This window comes from Phalacrocorax carbo, chromosome 1, assembly GCF_963921805.1.
Source record: "Phalacrocorax carbo chromosome 1, bPhaCar2.1, whole genome shotgun sequence".
Taxonomy (NCBI): Eukaryota; Metazoa; Chordata; class Aves; order Suliformes; family Phalacrocoracidae; genus Phalacrocorax; species Phalacrocorax carbo.
The window spans coordinates 188,157,174-188,176,604 of record NC_087513.1 but is presented as its reverse complement, the minus strand read 5'-3'; positions in this window follow the sequence as shown (position 1 = coordinate 188,176,604).

The following is a 19,431-nucleotide window of genomic DNA, read 5'->3' as shown; positions in this document are numbered from 1 at the left end:
ATTTGAATATGCTACAAATATGTCATGCAAAGCACCCAAAGCTGCTCTAGAAAAACTTATTTTACAAATGTACCTCACCAGAGTATGTTCTGGTTTCTCTCTTAGCTTTGTTTGTGGCCACTACAGAAGGACTGTGCAAAGAGCGCTGTTAGGCAGTGGCATCACGCAAGCAATGGAAAGAAGAGTAGTCAGAGTTAAGTTGTCCTGACAGTCCTTCAATTCTCCCTTTTGAGCAGGCATAAAGTAGAAGTTTTTAATTCCATGATTATAAACTCTTTAGCTGAAGGCTCCTGCTCCACTGTGCGCAGAACGGACAGTGTTGTCCAAACGCGATATTTAGTTCAGCACGCAGCTTCATGTTTGCTGCCCGCTGCTCTGCTTCAGGGAGGCGGTGGGAGGTATTGCTGTTTTGCAGAGGAGGAGTTGTGGCACGCAGAGATGACAGCTGAGAGCTGCCACCCGTTTGGCGGGCCCAGCTGGAGAGCACCTCGGCAGCCAGAGCGCTTGGTGCCTCCTATGGTCCTCGCTGAGCCCCTGGCCCTGCTGTGTCCCTTGGGCTGATCCCTCCCTTGGGCAAGGCAAGGCTGGGCCTGGGCTTAGCCACCGGATGGGGACAGACAACCCAGGAAGGCTCTCAAAAGCTGCATGTGCACCAGCCTGGACTGAAACAAGATTACTCAGGCTTTTACTAACTTTTCAATTTGCAGCCCAGCTCACAGTGCTGGAACTCGGGTGTGCGTAACTTAGATGTCCCACGCAACCTTGTTTACCCCAGAAGAAAACCAACAGGAACTTGCGACGGAGCCCAGCCAGCCCAGGAGTCTTGCCGGTGTCCTCCGTGCTGGGCCGTGGAGCTGGGCACAGTGCGCAGCTGGGTCCCCCGGGGTGGCGAACAAGGGGCGCAGAGGAAGCACCAGCAATATCGGTATATACTAGGCGTTCTAAGCCCCTGCTCTGGAGGGGCTTCGCTGCGCCTCCCGCCCGGGAGCAGCGCAGCCCCTGCTCACGTTTAAGTCATTTCGAGCCTTAAAACCGCCGCAGGCGAGGCGCGGGGGCTGCGCGGGGGCTGCGCGGGGGCTGCGCGGGGGCTGCGCGGGGGCTGCGCGGGGTCGCCGTTCCGGCGGCCGCCCAGCGGGTGGCGCTGTCGAGTCGCCGACGGGGCGCGGCGCGGGGCTGCGCGGGGCTGCGCGGGCGGAACGGGGGTCCGGCCCGGCGGCCCCGCCGTGGGTGGTGGGAGGCGGCGGGGCCGGGCGGGGGGAGCGGGTGAGAAAACGGGAATGGGGGGGGGGGGGTATGAAAAGGTTGGAGGAATTAAAAGCGGAAAAAGTGATGCATCCCTGGGGGCCGAGAAGGTCTTGGCGTCTGGTGTGGGGGCGATTCGGCCGCAGGGGTGTGGAATAAGGTGGGGGAAGGAGAGGAGGGAGTGAGGAAGGAGACAAGGAAAGAAGGAGAGAAAGAAGGAAAGAAAGAAGGAAAGAAAGAAAGAAGGAAAGAAAGAAGGAAAGAAAGAAGGAAAGAAAGAAGGAAAGAAGGAAAGAAGGAAAGAAGGAAAGAAAGAAAGAAAGAAAGAAAGAAAGAAAGAAAGAAAGAAAGAAAGAAAGAAAGAAAGAAAGAAAGAAAGAAAGAAAGAAAGAAAGAAAGAAAGAAAGAAAGAAAGAAAGAAAGAAAGAAAGAAAGAAAGAAAGAAAGAAAGAAAGAAAGAAAGAAAGAAAGAAAGAAAGAAAGAAAGAAAGAAAGAAAAGAAAGAAAGAAAACTTCTCCGTGCTTTCTTCCCCCAACTTTTTCAGAAGATTGAAATAATTAAGTCCACTATTGCTATTTTTTATTGCTATTAAATTTCCTCCCACTTCCACACTATCTACTGCTATTGAAAGTGGAGGAACTCAAATACTACAGGAAGGCTATTTTCAAATATAATATTTGCGAAACTCCCAAAGCACTGGAAATCTCAAGAAGGGGTTGTCTGAGCCTTTCAGCCCAGTTTCTGAATTATGCCCCCTCTATAAATAGGAAATTTTTTACCACTATAACTATGTAAAGAGACAGGTTTCTTTTTTTAGTCACATAGTTACTTTGGTGACACCACAAGTGTAGCTCTGCCTTCACTAGTGGTAACATATACCAGTATAGCATCTACCTCTCCTGAGGAGGAAAAATTGACCCAGTGAAGAAGAGCCTTACAACTGGTGCATAACTGTAGGCTCGCCAGCAAGAAGACTATGCCGCTTTTAATGTCCAACAACATCCAACAGGTAAATTTTGTGTTCAGAGTCACACCAATGGGCTCAACACTTATCAGCAGTATGAGACTACACAAAATTGACTATTGTTTGGTCTTGCTCATTTTAATGGCAGTTCTGGAAATGCTGAAAGTTTTCTACATAAAATCAGATGAAGGAAAGATGCTTAGTGCTACAATAACAGTCCTTAACCCAAAGACTTTACTTGCTTGGGTTGGGTGTTTTTTCAGGAAATCACATTTTCCATCTTTTCTTCTATTTCTTTGCATCACCCCTTGGAAGGTTGTTAGCATTGCAATGCCCGAGCCCTGGGTTTTGTTTGTCCCCTGCCCATTGCACACCAGCAAGGATGGGCGCAGTACTGCCAGGAGACACGCGACAATACCCACGTGCACATGAAATGAAGTTAGAATAGCCCACTTTCCAAAAGGAGCTGCTAATCATTTTTGCTTTTCCTTTTTAAAGAACTGCTGGTGAGTCAGGCATGACATGGCTCCCATAATCTTCACAGATAATTAAGCAATTCATACCTTGTGTCTGTGGGTAGATGCTGCTGTCAAAACTCAGGCCCATTCTGCAAGTGGCTGAAGTGCTTTCTTTGGGGGAAAAAAACCAAAAACCTCTTGCTTTCTCCCACCTTTGATTAAATAATCCTAAATACCAAGACTGTATAGTAGGGAAATTTGCTTGTGTGGGCCATTGCTTTTGAAGCTGATGCGACAGCTTGTTGCACGACTCTTCTCTGTACACATTCTTCTGTTTCACTGTGAGGAATGCAAGAGATGAGCAGAGCAAGAAGCTTTTGATTTTTATTACTGTAAGTTGACAAAATACAGCTTTGTCAGTTCTGATGTTATGCTGACAACCAGTGTTTCACACCTCAGCAGTGTGGAAGTGGTTACAGTGTCTGTAGCACAGGCTGAGGAGTCCCAAGGCTGAAATGGGTGGGCTCCATATGAAGCCAGGCTCTTGCTGACAACCATCCCACTGCAGCACCAATGTCAGAGTGAGCAGGAAGAAGTCCTGCTCCCTGCACAGGTTACCATTTACCTGTGTTAACAGGATATTCTAAGTAATATACGTGTTGTCTTCAGTTTCCTGAACTTTTTTTATGGACAGTGTTGTCCAAAATACCTGCATCATCAAGGAGACCTGCAAGGGCCTCAGGACATCTGGACTCCGACAGAGCAATACAAAAGTTGTGCTAGGGGTGAAACAGGCTGCAGCGTCGAACCAGATGTTTAAAAGAGATCCAGGCTCTGCAACGCAAGGATATAAATTAAGCTGGAGGAAAAAATAAGGTTAGACTCATGGAATCCTCAGTTAGAGGTGAAAAACAGTCTTTGTCCTCTTCTTCCCCAGAATGAAATAGGATGATTTCTTTCATAACTGCACCGTCCAAACCACTTCTTAGATTCATGGCTTATTTCCATTATTTTAGCAAAGGTGTGTCTCAGTCTGCACATAATATTTGAAATAGGGGGGACTTGTAGGACTTTCCAGGTTGGCTAGTCCATAACCACATAGAATAGTACCATGGAAGAACAACTCCTCAGTCTCATGCAAAGGGAGGAAAAATTGAATACAGTTAAGAAAATGCAGATGCAACCCAAATATTGGAAGGATTTTTCCAGTTGCTGGACGTTGCAGATGGTGGAAGAGTCCCTCCAGAAAATACTGGTTCACCCTTCATCCTGGCACACGCTGAACTCATCTGAACAAAGCAAGAGCAGACACTAGAGGAATCAAACAGTCAAGGAATCAAATAGTTTTTGATAGAAAATCTCATAGACCATTTCCAGGTATTTCTCCCCCCAATTTTTTTTTTTTTTTTTTGTAATGAGAAAAGCAGTTATGTTAAAAACATCATGGGGAGTAATTCTGAACTGGCAGAGAGATGGGATAGTTGATTGAATAGATTCTTTCCATCTCTACATTTTGTGATCTATGAACTCACCTTCGGGAAACTTTTCTCATTTTAGACCAAGTTTCACTCCCCCAGGGTTTTCTGAAGAAGGTGGGATATTTAACCTGAGCAGCATTAACACTACCACTGCACTTTGGCTTTAAAAGTTAATAAGATGTTTCAGCACTAAGAAATGTTGTCATAGAGTGACTTTTCTCTGATTTGCTTTCTTCCTGGAGGCCTCCCTGTAATATTTTCTGCTAGTGCTTCACACTGCAAGCCAGAGATACTACTGTTAGCTGGACGCGCTGGAGACCAAACCTGCTCCGCAGCCAGCCTGATGCCTGCTGCACCAAGCCCTCTGTGACTTCCTTTTGCTTTCCGTCCCATTCCTCGCAGGCAGAAAGCTCATATGAGGGACACCATTGCAATGTAGTGTCCAGTGCAATTTCTAACAAAAACCCAACCTTTCCGGCCCGCAGTGGATGTTCCCCTTGCCAAAGACTGTGAAGTTACTTGGAAGCCCTGAGAAGTCCTGCAGCTCTGTGCTGCTGGGAACACTTCAGATTAGTGCTTAGTGAGCATGGCGGTGTCCTCAGACAGTAATCCCACTTAGTGGGGCTCATCGTAATGCAGGGTAACTGAGTGGCAAGTGTCCAAGACATTCTTTTAAATTAAGGAATCCACAGAGAAGTTCACATGGGATCTAATGACTCACAACACTGTTTTCTGCAGAGAACAAACAGCAAATTAGGAAACAGTCTTCAAATCAGGAAAGGTAGGGAGGAGGGGACTGGTGTCCACAAAAGCCGCCCAAGGCATTTGATGAATTACCTGGGAATGAGGGGCAAGAATAGTTTGTAGGAGTGACAGTCTGGGGACAGAGGTGTGGTGATGTCCCCAGCCCTGCAGAAGCCTCAGGGAGGTTCCCAGCCATGCAGTGACTGGTTTTCCTCCAGGTTCACTCCTCTGCAAGCCACTCCTGTCACAGCACACAAGTGTTGCTTCGTCTGGGTTGATTTCTCCTGGACGCTTGATTTTTCTCCAAGCAACTGCATTTATAGCCAAAAGTCCGGGAACGAGAACAATGTCTAATTCAATTTACAGCTCAGAGGATGTAAGGAGGAAGTAACATGGATATCAGTTCAGGAAAAAACAATAACCTGGAAAAAGAGGCAGAAGAGGACATTCACCCATTTCAGCTAGAACAGTTTGTCATCACGTGGAGCTAAGGGGACAACATCAGCCTGAGACTCCAGTGGCCTACAGCTTTTCTTCTAATTATAAAAACTTCCAAATTAGAGACAGTGCAAATTTATGTAAATAACAGTGTATAACATGTAATTCTTCTTGGTGTAAAGCTGGCTTCTGGAGCCAAGAAACAAGAAGCTATTAAAATTTGAAAATAAAAATCAGAGAAGTCTCGCTGCATTTATATTTGTTTTCAGGCTGGAGCTTTGTGGCTTAGGGAACGGATACGCTGACCTTTTGCTTGTGTGCTCTTCAGCTCCTGCTCTGCCACAGGCAAGTGAGTGCAAGTGAGCTCAGTGGTCCTCCCCAAACCCCGACACACGCAGACTCCAGTGATCAGGAGCCTATGCTGGTCTTGCCACAGATTTCCTGTGCGGTCTTGGATAGGAAGGTGTCTGTGTGCCTCAGTTTTTCCATCTGTAAAATAAGGATGATGTTACACTGCTTCACTGGCACAGCTAAATTTCTGCTTAAAAAGCAGTCTGTGACCTTTGGATGAATGGTGGTAATGAGCTGTTTGCCTTGATGATATAAGCATCATTTGGTGCCATATAAATATTTTTTTGTATTGTAAATACTGTGTTTGTTTTGTGCAAGTGAATGAAGTCCCAATGAAAGCGAGAGACAGAGTATTTTGCTTTCCCACATAACTCAACCAGCGTTCCCAAGTCCTGATCTCTAACACCTCTACTATTGCAGTCCTGTGCCTCTCTTGAGCAGAAACTGCTGATCATGCCAAATTCTCTGGTGTTTTGTAATGTGGGCTAACATGTGCCGGGGTTTGGATGAGACCATTAGGCTCATTTTCAGTTAAGGCCTGCGGCAGTGCTGGAGCTGGAGAGCACAGAAGTGAAAGGTCAGTGTATCTCTTCTCTGAGCTACCCAGCTCCTGTTTGAAAACAAATACAAAGATCATGTGACTGTTAAGATTTTTAAAAATTTTTAATAGCTTTATAGCCTTTCTGCCTCCAGAAAGTCAACTTTACAACAAAAGGAAAATTAGACACTACTGCTTTTGTAAACTCACATTGTTCCTTACTTGGAGAGTTTGCTTGGAATGAGAAGAAAAACTGTAGACCTATTACTTCTCTCATTTTTCTAATGTTGTGTGTCTTAGTCTATGTGTATACTATTAGCCAATATTTAGATGGCTCTCTGGAACAAAGTTGGTGAATATGACCATGCGCTTTGAGAAATTAAGGTCCGAATAGATACTGTCAAGCGATTAAGTTACCACAAGCTAATCGGTATCTCAAGAGAATGATTAAAGTGAGCACTTATCTCGGGTGGGCTGGGAACATGCGCACAATCAATTGCTATGGCTTGGTAGATGATGAATAAATGGTTAAACCACAATAAGTTGCCAGTTCGCCACATCCATGTCCTGAAGGACATGATGGTATCCCCTTTCCACTTCCAAAGATTGGTCTCAGCTGCTTTTCTAGCTTCCCTTGAGTCAACAAGAGAGGCATGCACTCACAAGGGGGGAGATGATCCCACTTACTTTGTGCACCTGGTTTGTAATGTTAGAAATCAAACTCTTTGATGGCTAAAGTTGGTGAGATGAATCCCACACAAAATACCTAAAATGATATTATTAGTGAAACTCTGCCTGTTCTCGAGGAGGGGTAGCCATTGAGATCCCCCAGATAAGGCTTACCAGCGGTTGTCAAAACCCAGAGGAGGAGATCCAGTAATCCTAAACCTCAGTAACTACCTCTAGCAATGAGGACAATGGACAATTCTCTGCTGCTACTGACTAAAAGAAAGTCAAGAATGACCCTACGTGCCTCCTGACATTAGAGTTCAACAATAAGCTCAAGTTACTTCCCAAACAAATCTAAAAAAAAATGCTATACAGCCGGGAATCTCATCCACTGTTGTTCTGGATTAAAAAAGGCACAAATTAGGGTATCCTGGCAGGCTGATAATATTACTGAAGAATTACTGGGTTCATCAAAACCATCTCCAACACCCCTTGTTAACTAAATACCTTTTAGTAATACCTTTCTGCAAGCTACAACAGACTTCTGCCATAGAATACATAACGTAAACCACCTCTACATCAATACTTCTCTAGCTATTGGGTATATCACTAGCTTGTAAATCAACAGTCCAGATGGTGATAGCATCAAAACCCAACTTGAATATTCTTGAGTGGGACCAAAATACAGCATATCGGCCTGAAGGTACTGGCAACATTATTTATTTTATCCTTACTCACAATTTTACTCTCAGCCCGCATTTCTTCCAGAATATGAGTAGATACATGAGAGTTAAAATGACCTGCAACATGCCAGCCTTTTCATGGGACATCTGTAGAAGGATTTCTAAGTAAGTTCGTAAATTCTGTCACCAAGCTCAACCTGTACCTAGGATGACATATTTGCCTGTTGAGCTGGAAACCTGGATTTCCATTTCAATTAATACCACAGATTTGATAATCATTACCCTGCTACTGCTCTATCTCTGGGGTAGCCCGTTCATGTATAATTTTCCTGGACACTATGGATAATATCAAAACAGGTAATCCCCAGAATAAAATGTTGCGTGTGTATATATATAACACATTATACATAAGATGTATAAATAAAACCTACAGACCAGCTTAGCAACTCAATCTACCCATCAAACATCTAAGAAAGTAGGTAATGCAGACAAGCCCTCATATACCACTACCACCAACACATTTGCTTTTTTTTTCAGTCTTTCTGGTGTAACTAGAGATGAAAATTGTGCATAATTCCATCAGAGTCTATTTTCGTGTTTTTCATAAACCTCTCAGCAGTATTCAATGACTTTTGACTCAGAACTTCCGGAGCTTCACCCTTTGCTGACCACTGTACCTGGAATCTCACCTGTATACCTTGCCACAGACTGAGGTACCCTTTCTATACCATACTGCTCATGATGAGGCAATGCCATGCAATACATTCCATACAGTACCTCCTTTAATGCCCACCTATTTCATATTGCACTGATTTCAGCAAGCTTGGTATCAGGTCTTGGGCAAGGGTTTGGAAGGCAGCACAGAGTTTATAGCTAGATATAAGCTTAAGCTGCAATTGCTCAATGATTTTCTATATAGGTTCCAGGATGAGATGGTATGTAATAACTGGATATAAGAAGTCCATGTGGGTTGTCTTTTGGTACTGAAGTAATTCCTTATGTGGTTCTTGGATGGCTCCTTCAAACACATGACACAGCTGTCTCAAGTAGTATACTCGTTGAGGAACAGTCCTTCTTAGATCATTAGGTTGTCCACAACAGTGTTCTGGTTGACACACCTATGATGTGTAATATTTTAATCTTCTATCAATATAATCTCTCATATTTTATGTTATTTTTATTCTACGTTTCAAAGTTAACTTTGCAGAAAACTTAATAAACCTCCAAATTTTGGTACCACTGAAATTACTAAAAATAGGTTCATGAGCTGTATCTCATTAAGGGCATATATAAAAACAAAATGGAAATTTTTTAGTGTAAGCAGTTTTCAACTTCTAAATGAACAAGGAAAGGTTTGAAGATTTTTAAAAAGTAAAATATATATCTATGTTTTCAAATCTCCTTACTTAAAAAAGGCTTATCAGATCAGCCTTAAACTTTCCAAAAATATTCTTCTTTGCCAAGAGACCACACGTGAAGTTTCAGGTGGGAAAAAATTTGGCTTAAAAAAGAAGAAGAAAAAAATAGAGGGTCTTAGAATAAAAATCAACATGGAACTGCTACTGTAGTTCCATTATAAAGACTCATAAAAAACATTTCCAGTTGCTCTCCAGTAGGTCTGATTTCCATAAGTAAAGCCCCACTTTATTTCTTCCACAGTTCCTTATAGGTCTTTAAGGAGCTATGAAAACTCTCTTGCCAACAGGGAATTTCTTGCAGAAATAAAGTATCTTAGGAAACATTTTTTTATAGATTTGGAAACATATTAATGATTAAAGGCCTGATCCTTCAGAGCTGAGTGTTTGCAGTTTCCATTGGCTTCTGTGGGAATGACAGATGCTGGGCACCTTTTCATATTAGATATAATATCTGCAAACCTCAACTCTGTGATTGCACAAAGCTTGTGAAAAACCTTAGTGCTTGCCCTCCAAACCACACAGGGCAGGTCCCCGTATTCAAACCCAAGAGTTTCAAATCCATGATTCCAGTCCTTAAGATCATGGGACAGACTTAACATTCATGAGCTTTTCCAGTTTTTATGTGATTTGTGAATTTTAACCACTTTTTAAAGTAAGTTTCTTGCCTTTTAGCTTTTCTCTGCAGGAATCGGACTGGAAATTCACTTTTGTTTAGAATAGAAGGTTTTTCTTGCTGCTGCCCATCTCCTGCAGTTGGTGCTAAAGAAAGACACCAAACATCGCAGGACTTAGTATCAGACTACAGGAGATGGCCATGGTGAGTCTAACTCATCCTCCCTCTTGCAGGTCTGGCGCCGTGCTCCTGCCTCTCCCAGCACAGCCCCGTGGTGCCACCCGTGCTTTCTCAGCACATAGCTGGGGGGACAGGCTCAGAGCAGTAAAAAATCTGTGGGAGGCAGAGCTGCAGCTGCTGGAGGAGCTTATTTTATCTGTCAGCAACTTTACGTGAACCCCCTCTACTGCAGGATAAAATCTGACAGAGAGGCATAAGTCCTGACAGAGAAAGTTTTATGTACATTAAAGTCCCCATCAACCTGTCAATGCATAAATGGCCATATGCAGTGTAAGTGATGATTAAAAGTGATCCAAAAGAAAGCATTTAGAAACCCAATGAACCTACCCACTACACCAGCTCTACACCAAAGCTTCTTGAGAAGTTAAACTGTTTTTAAGTTGCAGAGATCAGCAACAAAAGGTCTGACTGCCAAAAGGCATTTTAGACATTCAGCAGATTTCCTATTAAAATGTAAGATAAGAAACCATCAAAATGTACATAAAAAAGACCCCAGCAACTGTGTAAAATTTCGTGAGGAATCAAGGAAAGCGTGCCCTGTTTGTGGGACTGCTTCCAGGGCCTTCTCCCTCTCCTTCAGCTTTTGTGCTTTTGTGTTTATGGCAAGAGCAGTTTACAGTTGGAACAGCTACATTCAGCCTGCAGCCCAACAGCACCTCCTTCTCTTGGAAGGATATTTATTATTCCTGCTGCCTTTAATTGCCTGGTTAATCTGTGTAACCAACAGCTGTAATCCATGTAATCCCATGGCCCTTTCACTTGTCCTTTATCAACCAGGCAGGTATTTGTTATCCTGCTGCTTGTGTTCTTCCATCCAAGCAGGCTTTCAGCTCTTCACACATGAGGATTTCCTGCCACACTAAGTGTTTGCACAGAGCTGGCACAAGGAGGCATCTATCCTGAAGTTTCCAAGGGCTACCAGATAAAAAAATCAAATACCCCTGAAGCTACCCTAGCTATTTTCTGGGATCCATTTGCCTATTTATATCATTAAATCTGGCAGAAGGCAAGGGAATGAGGAGAAAAGTGATATTTTGTTTAAAAAACCCAAAAGAATAGAAAAGCAGCTATTGTGAGGAACAAGTCTCCATCTTTCTCATTGTGCTTTCTGACCTCTGGGTAGTCTCCTTCTGGAGAAATACTGGAAATAAACTCTAATTTTTCAAAGATGAAAATCAGCTTTATGTATTTTGTAAGGCAATGACAATTAAGTCAGTGTCTTATATTTCCTCAGAACCTTTCCATAAGTATAAGACACTGACTTAATTGTGTTCCTCAAATCACATTGTACTTGTGAGTTGAAATATGTCATTCTTGATTTACCTGCATTTTTATACCACCAAGGTCAACAGATGTACCTACCCCAGTGATACGTCCGTATGAATGTATGCTCTAGACCTACACACAGAATAAATGGCTGTGGATATTTGTCAGGCTGCTGCTAGGAGTGGCCTCATATTTTTTGGATAAGCTTCAGATAAAAGTCTAAACATCTGGATACTTATAAAAATCATCCAGAGCTCCTGGATGTCGAGGCTTTTCTCTCATTCATTTGGACGTATATGTGAAATTGTCAGTGGGCACAGAAGTGCTGTAATGCAAGGGGTAATCAGCCAATGGACAGAAATAGGAATCAGATGTCTTTCAAATAAAACTCGCCTCTCCACCAGCAATCCTCCAGCGAATCTCCCACACCTGTGGATGAGAGGTTATGCTGCTGTTACTGCCATTCAGAACTCTTTTAATGCTGGACGTATTTTTAAAAGACAGCTCTCGCAGCTTATAAAGCAAGGTTTTGGCATTGGCTAATGAAAAGCATTAATGTACTGTGGGAGGTGGAGAGAGAGAAAGATTATAATTAAATCTCTGCACTCCTCTCCCGTCTCTAAGGGCTCGGATAAGAAACAGTTCTGCTGGGCAGCTGAATTTGAGCTAAGTAAGATAGCTGGGGGAGGGAGCCTTCTTGGTGGTTTCATATAGGCTTGCACATGCGGTAGGGCCAGGGAACATTTCTGATGAAAATAAAATTGTTCTGGGCTCAATCCAGCTGAAAATACTGACAGCCTGCCGGGCTCTGCAACTTTCATAAGGTTGCAGATCCTGGCTCCTAGCAGGAAGCTTGGCCCTGCTGCTGTGGAAGGCCCGGCAAGAAAACAATAGTTTTATGCCTGAAAGTTGCACATCCAATTGGGAGAGGCAGGAGGCCTTGCGCCAACACGCTCCCTCTCTTCCAGTGCTGCCAAAGTTGGGCTCCTTCTTGTACCTTCTATCCTTCTGACCTACACCCCGTGAGCGTGGCCAAGAAGTTGCTTAGGAGCCCAAAGTTGGAGGCTGTCACTCATCTGCTCGTGAAAAAGGGCTGGTGGGTCTTGGTATCTGACAGGCTGGTGGTGATAACTGGTAATGGCCTCCTGTGGGATGAACATGATTCTCCCCTCATGCCCCTGTGGTTTTTTTTTTACCATCAGCCTCTCTTGAGTTTGATTTGGCCTCAAAGAGCAAATGTTTTGCTGAAATAATTTATGACTTACATAAATTTATCTGGTGCCCTTTATGTACATCACAGGCGGGTCTCTATAACACGTAGGTTTGAAACAATGTAGGTGCCACATGCCAAAAAAATACAGCTATTGAAAACAGAAGACTAAAATACCCCAAACAATGTTTTAAAACTTCTGAGGGAATTTGATATAAAAAATTTTTTTGGGGGTGGAGGGGAGTGTTGGATTCCATGGCTTTGGATTTCCAAGAGATGTGTTTCATGCACTCTCAGGCTGATACAGGAGACTGAGCCAATGGTGGACAATGAAAATAAGTTCATAGGCTTGGTCAGCTGTGGGAGACATGGGCAACAAAAATACTTTAAACTCAGTGCTGTAGAAGTAATTCCTGCAGCTGCCTGGATCAGAGACTCAGCTCTGCATCCTCTCAGCTTTTGCATCTCATCGCCCTAAAATCACTGGTCTCACGCCATGACAAGATGGCTTGTTCCAGGTGGAGAAATAGAGGAAAAATGAGCAAAGTCAGTTCATCTTTCTGACACACAATCAAATCCAGCTCCAAAATCATGCTCTAACCTTCTTTTAAAGGGGAAAAAGAAAAGTTCCTACCAACACACAACCCTGATCCTGGCAACTCTGTGCCTTCCTCCAGTTTTTACTGACTTAAACTGCTCCAGAGGAATAGAGAAGCCCATAGCCACACTGACGACACCTATGGAAAGTTATTTTTTTCAAAAACTTTCAAGGAGTGATCACAAGCACAGAAAACATGGAATAGAATGAAAATGAAAAATGATGTTGAAGTAAAACTAGGCCGTTAGTACCCCTTATCGTCTCTTCAATCACTGATTAAGCCCTTGTACCCACAGCCATTTCACATGATTTACAACAGCAGTAATTAGTCCCTGTCCAAAAGAGTACTTAAACACATACCTTAACTCTAAGCATCTGAAGATCTCTGCTGAAGTCACTGTGAGGACTGACACCCCGAGATGCTACCCACGCATTTGCACGCTGGACCAAAGCCTGCATTTTCCCTTTCCTGCACTGGAACAGTGCTTTTTCCTGTGGCCATGGAGTTAACTTGAAAATTCACCCCCACACAGATGGCCTGTCACTCTTTTTTTTTTCTGCTCCAGTGAAGCTTACTCAAATATTTCAGCTGCGGTTGCAGAGCAGCCCTGATTCTGTGCTTGGGAAGTCACTGAGAATTTTGCTCTTGATTTCAGTGTATTCAGGATCAGGCCTCAGCAAGCACTAGAAATCTAACAAGTATGTGTGTGGCCTGTGTTTTCAGAGATTCTTAGGACCTTGGACTACAAAATCAGTCTCCTGTTAGAAGCATAGATTTGAAGACTCTGTAAATACCATTTATAAATGTACATATAAACACTCAGTCCATACATACATATACCTATATTATTGTTATTATGTCACCAGAATTGTACAAAACTGTTATCTGATCAAAGCACGAACCAGGATTATTTTAATGATGGGAACTTTTGCTTTTCTCTGCAGTTGTCTTTGTTGAACTAAGCCAAGACAACACTTTTATTGGAAATATGTGTAGATATGTAATCCAAATGACACAGAGGCCTGTTAAGCACAGAGGGGAATTTTACTCTCAGTTATACCGATGTAAATTCTGTTCAAGACAAGAGACATCCCTCTAATCTAACACCAGGCAGATTTACTTCTGAGCAGAAAACATAAAAGACCTGTCAGAACCTGTGCTTCTCGGTGGGATTTATATCTCTGTAAGTGGGGCTGTTTGAGTTGAAGCTGAACATGTGTACATTCATAATGGGAGCTATTCTTCTCCCCCTAAGTGCAACATATGGATGTGGACATGACTGCATTATGTATAAAAATGTAATAAAACGTTTTGCCTGTGAACATGCAATAAAACACTTACACTTCATTTTATGGGAGCGTATTTGTGCACAATCTGATTCTTACATTATAACATGTTACAGATTTAGTAAAAATGCTCTCTCACTTTGAAGTGAGAGAGTGCATAGCAGGATGTTTCACGGGATAAGACAAGAGCCCCTTGCTCTTGCAAATGCAATCTGAAAACAGGCTTGAGCTCTCTGAAGAAATGCACTGGATGGATTCAGACCTGGAGCTCACTGGTTTGCACAGCAGTCCACAAGATCTTGATAACATCACTTGGGAAAGACCCAGCACCAAGGTCCCAGCCATCCAGGGCTTCCTGGAAGAAAAAGCTTCCTTTAATGCCACCTTGCAGCTTGGCTCATAATGTGTAGAAGTTATGTAGAATGTGTTCCACTTGAAGAAATGGCACCTCCACACCAGATCTTTGAACTGCTGTTTAGGGAAGGGATGGCTAAGTTTAAAAAAAAACAGTGTGGGAAGGCCACATCTCCCTCTATGTCCTATTCAGCTGCTGGTTTTTGCTGCAGTGTCTGCCTCCATGCATCACACCAGGAAGCAACGTGTTGTCTCTGGATGGTCCTGAGAAGGCTCTGAGAGTCCCTCTGCCGTGGGACAGGGCAGCCAGCAGTATGTCAGACCAAATAAATTCTGCCACATGATGGAGTCAGGACTTTTTGTAAAAGGTTGTGAGCACAGTGCAGCAGGACAGGGGTGCGATATGAGCAGGGAAATGTGAAAGGGGAGGGGAGCAGTGAGACAGTGTGCTTGCTATAAGTCCTGGATAGAAGGATACATCTTCACACAGGGAAGGAAGTTAATAATATCTCAATGCCTCAGGCAGCTTCTTGGTGTGGGCATGGCAGTTCTTGCTGTACATATGCATAGAAATGCATGTCACAGCATTAACAACAGACTTCCATGGAGGAGCAAAAGAGGTTGCTTTTTCCATCTTAAAAATAATTTCCTTATTGTTATGATGGTACACAATGACACTGTTCTCTCAGTGTTTAGGTATTGAATTCCCCTTTTTTAGAGGGGACTTAAACTTGAGTGACCTGTGGTCCCACCATCTATGTACTGAGCCCTCTTTGTTATTTGTGCTTTTTGGAGAGATTATGCTCCCATGATTTATATAAAGACTCTGCCTTCTTAGAGGGGATTTCTTATGACCCCATGATCCCATTATTTAAGTACTAAGATCCTCCTTGTTAGAGGTTACTTTAACCTCCACAGAATAGGGCTTTCCCCACCAGTGTCAATAAAGTTAGCTTTTGTTCAAGTGCTCTTCCTCTCTGCAACTAAATCACACTTGAGAGGCAACACTCGTATTTTTTTGTAACGTGCTCTCAGGCCGGCTGCATCCTCCCATGCCAGTGGCATGTTAAGCAATGCCCAAACCCAAGAGTGGACGTGACTGCGGGTTGTGCAGCCATGTCTGCGGCTGTGAATCCCACCAGTCAGCACGAGAGCGCAAGGGGACAGGACTGGGCACAAAATGGTGATGGCATCCTAAATGACTGCACCAAGTTCCTTAAATAATACATGCTCAGGCAAAAACCAAAATCAACACCACTGGAAACTGATATGATGAAAACAATTAACTTTGAAATTAGTATGTCCTCCTCATACCATGCCTTTTTATCTCAAGCATTTCACCTTTGTGAACTCCAGTTGCTTTGTATGCAGTTATGCTAGTAGTATAAGATAAAAACCTTTAGTTTAGTGTGTTCAGGCAAATGGTGCTTAATATAACTTTACACAGAATAAATACTAGGACAGTTTTAACTGTGTGTGGAGACAGGTTCTTGCAGGCTTCACAGGTCAGAAAGAAAAGCAAGAAAAAAGCATAGTGAGAAACAAAGATTTTTAGAAGACTGCTTTACTGCACAGTCCAAAGCACTTCAATTCCACAAACAAAAAAGGGAAGGAGAAAGGTAATTGGGAATAAAACACCAATAGTAACAATATGTAAGATGTGGCAGGAAAAAGGTGATGTAGACACAAAGTGTGTCAATGTGGAAAAGCAATAAGGAAAGTAAAGGCATAAGGAAATAAATGGGTCTCTTAAATACCTGTTTTCCATTGTAGAACTGAAAGAAAAAAAGGCCTATGAGTGCTATAGGAATTTCAGTGTTTAGAGATGGCAAAATTTCTAATAAAGACGTAGCCACTAATATTTGAAATAAATCATTCCATGAGACACTTCACAGCATAAAGAGGCACGTGCTGCTCACATGAGTATTACAGAGCAATTTACCTACAGAGGCTGTTAAAAATCACCTGCTCCAGAGGAAAATATATCTGAAGTGACCTTTGGCATATTGGCTTCATATTTAAGAGATGCTTAAGAGATTTTAGAGTACCAGAAAAATTTCAGATAGCTGAGGAGTTCATGAAAGCAAATGGGTAATTATAAGCAAAAGTAATGAGAGGTTCTCTAGTCTGACAGAAATTTTAGGAAAAAAATAGCAACCGCAAAATGGTATTCATCAAAAAAGGAAGCAGATGTGTGAATAGAAGTCCTTCTTAATCCGTTTTCAATTCCATTCTTTAAATTGTTCTAGACTGATGATGCTTTTTAAAAAAATACAAGAGATTGAAGAAATTGTTTTATTTGATCCAAAAATAAATATTGTATTTGGTATTCAAGGATAAAATGTTCTTACAATAAAGCTGAAGCAAATTTTGAAATTGAGTATTTCAGAGTGAAAAATTTAAATATTCCATTTTAAAAATGTCAACCCAATAATTTTCAACTCTTTTTTTTCTGGTTCTCCTTGTGCCCGTACTTATATAAATGCATTTTTTTTTCAGCTGAATTAATTGGAGAAAATGAACATGATTTCAGAAAATATAATGGTCTATTTCAATTTGTATTTTTCATTGGGAAAAAGAAGGTTTAAAGAAACTTTTCATTCAACTGTAATAATGAAATAAAAGGTGAGAAAATATCACGAGTCAAGATGGCTTAAAGAAAAATGAACCATGTTAAACAAACGGATTTCATTGTCTGATGAAAGACACTGTATAAACACTGAATACTAGTTGGTTTAATATAGAATCACAGAGTCATTAAGGTTGGAAATGACCTCTAGGATCTTCAAGTCCAACCATCATCAAACCACGTATCTATGTAGCATTGCAAAATACAGAATCTATAAAGCAGTTCTGAAGTAGGTAAAGAACTGAATAAGATCCTAAAGATCCTAAAATAGCATTTTCAGCAGGAAATCACATTATAATGCAAATGTTTACAATAGAAACCTGTGTGAATTAATACTGGCGATGATGCTAGCCTGTATTTCTGTTGGTAATCTAGCGGGGAATGTAAATTACTACTGAAAGTGTCTTAGTGAAATAAAACCTGGTAGTGTTGCATGTGACAGTAAGGGCTGAGCAGGTGTACAAAATTATATGGACTTGACATACAATGAGCACGTTTTTTAATACACGCAAAACTCAGAAATCTATGTGTAGGAAGACAAGGATGGCCATAGAGTCGGGGCTGTAGCTAAAACAAGTCCTAAATGTAAAAAGAGAGGAGCAATCAGTGAAAATAATGGACGTAATTTTACATTTGTACATAGCTACAGGGACACAGATGTTGGAATATTATGTACAGTTCTGGTCATCCCATATTTATAAAAAGATGATGAAAATCTGAAGTAGATGCAGAAAATGAGCCAGGGAAAATATTCCAATGCTGGAAAAATAAAATACTGTACAATGCAAAACCTAAAGACCTGATCAAAGAGAGGAAGAATAGGTAACTTGAATATGCCATGAGTACTTTCATCACAAGACACTGCTCTGGGAGTAAGCTAATGTGATGAGCAATGGAGAGTAAAAATGAAACAAATTTACAAGAGAAATAAAGCAAATGGTTTGGAAAGCCAAAGTAGTTTAAGTTATTGGCCCCAAAGTCTTCACTTCAAGACTAGATGTCTATATGGGAGACTGTAACTCAGAGAAACTCCAGGTAGACAACATGATAAGGAATTAACTTGATTAAAAAAAACCCAAACCAACAAAACCCAAACCAAAACATGGCCTATTTATCCTTGGAAATCAGTCCTGATGATCTAATAGCATTTCTGGGCACATCTGTATGACTTTCTGACTCTGCTTCTATGAACACTTTGTGGAGCAGACCCAAGTCTTCATCCACATCCAATTTACCTTTCTGGCAAAGAACTGAGAGGAGAGATACTTGTGTAGCTCTTGCCAAAGCTAACAAGAAGCGTATCTTATACAAGACAAAGCCCTGCTTGCAGAGAAATTTAAGCCAAAGCGATCCGTAACTGCAAGAAAAGAGTGAAGTCATAAACACCCCGGAGCCCATTTTGCCTTCAGTTCCTCGTTGCTGTTGCTTAGTTTTAAATGATGGTTGAATTTGTTCAGGGCTGCTGTTGCTCTCTGTATGCATACCTGTGCCTTGGTATTTCTAATACTCCATGGTATTGGGGAGTTAAAAGTTCTGTGATGCTCTTGTCCTGCTTCTGTAATGAAGCCATTATACCTAAAAGCTCCCCACTGATTCCCAAAGGCTTTAGTCAGTGTGCTTGAAACGGACCTACCAACAACCTTGCGCAGCCTGGATTTGTGTCGATAGTGGTTTGCTGTACCCAGAGCTCCTGATACAATTTGAGTTACTGTCTTCAGAGAGACCAGAGCCTTCAAAAGGTTTTATTTCTTAACCCGATGCTTCCTAACTTTGAGTCTTGAATGCAATTTATACAAACTGACAACAGAGAAAAATATTTAGGGATCATGTCTAAAATGATTCAGAATTTGACCCTCAAAGGTCCTTATCTGTTAGAGGGTTAAAATTCTCCAACAGCCAACTCTCATTTCTTTTTTAAAGTCCAAATATCCTGGAAAGCATCAATTATGTGCCTTAATTACAAAATAATGTTGATTGTACAGACACCTATGCATAGTGTACCATACTGATACTCAAATAATATGAAAACTCAAATAAGCAGCCCTGTTAAAATCTGTGGAAAAACTTGCCTGGAGGTGGTAAAGTCTGCAGGATCAGATCCTCTGCAGTTTCTTTTTCTTCAGAGATATTCCGTGCTTCACTAAGTAAAAAATGTCATCATATTTCAAAGTGAAATTTTGCAGGCCATTGATCTAGAATGTAGGCTAGTTCCTTTGGGTATTTTGGAAAATCAGAAACAACATATTTATT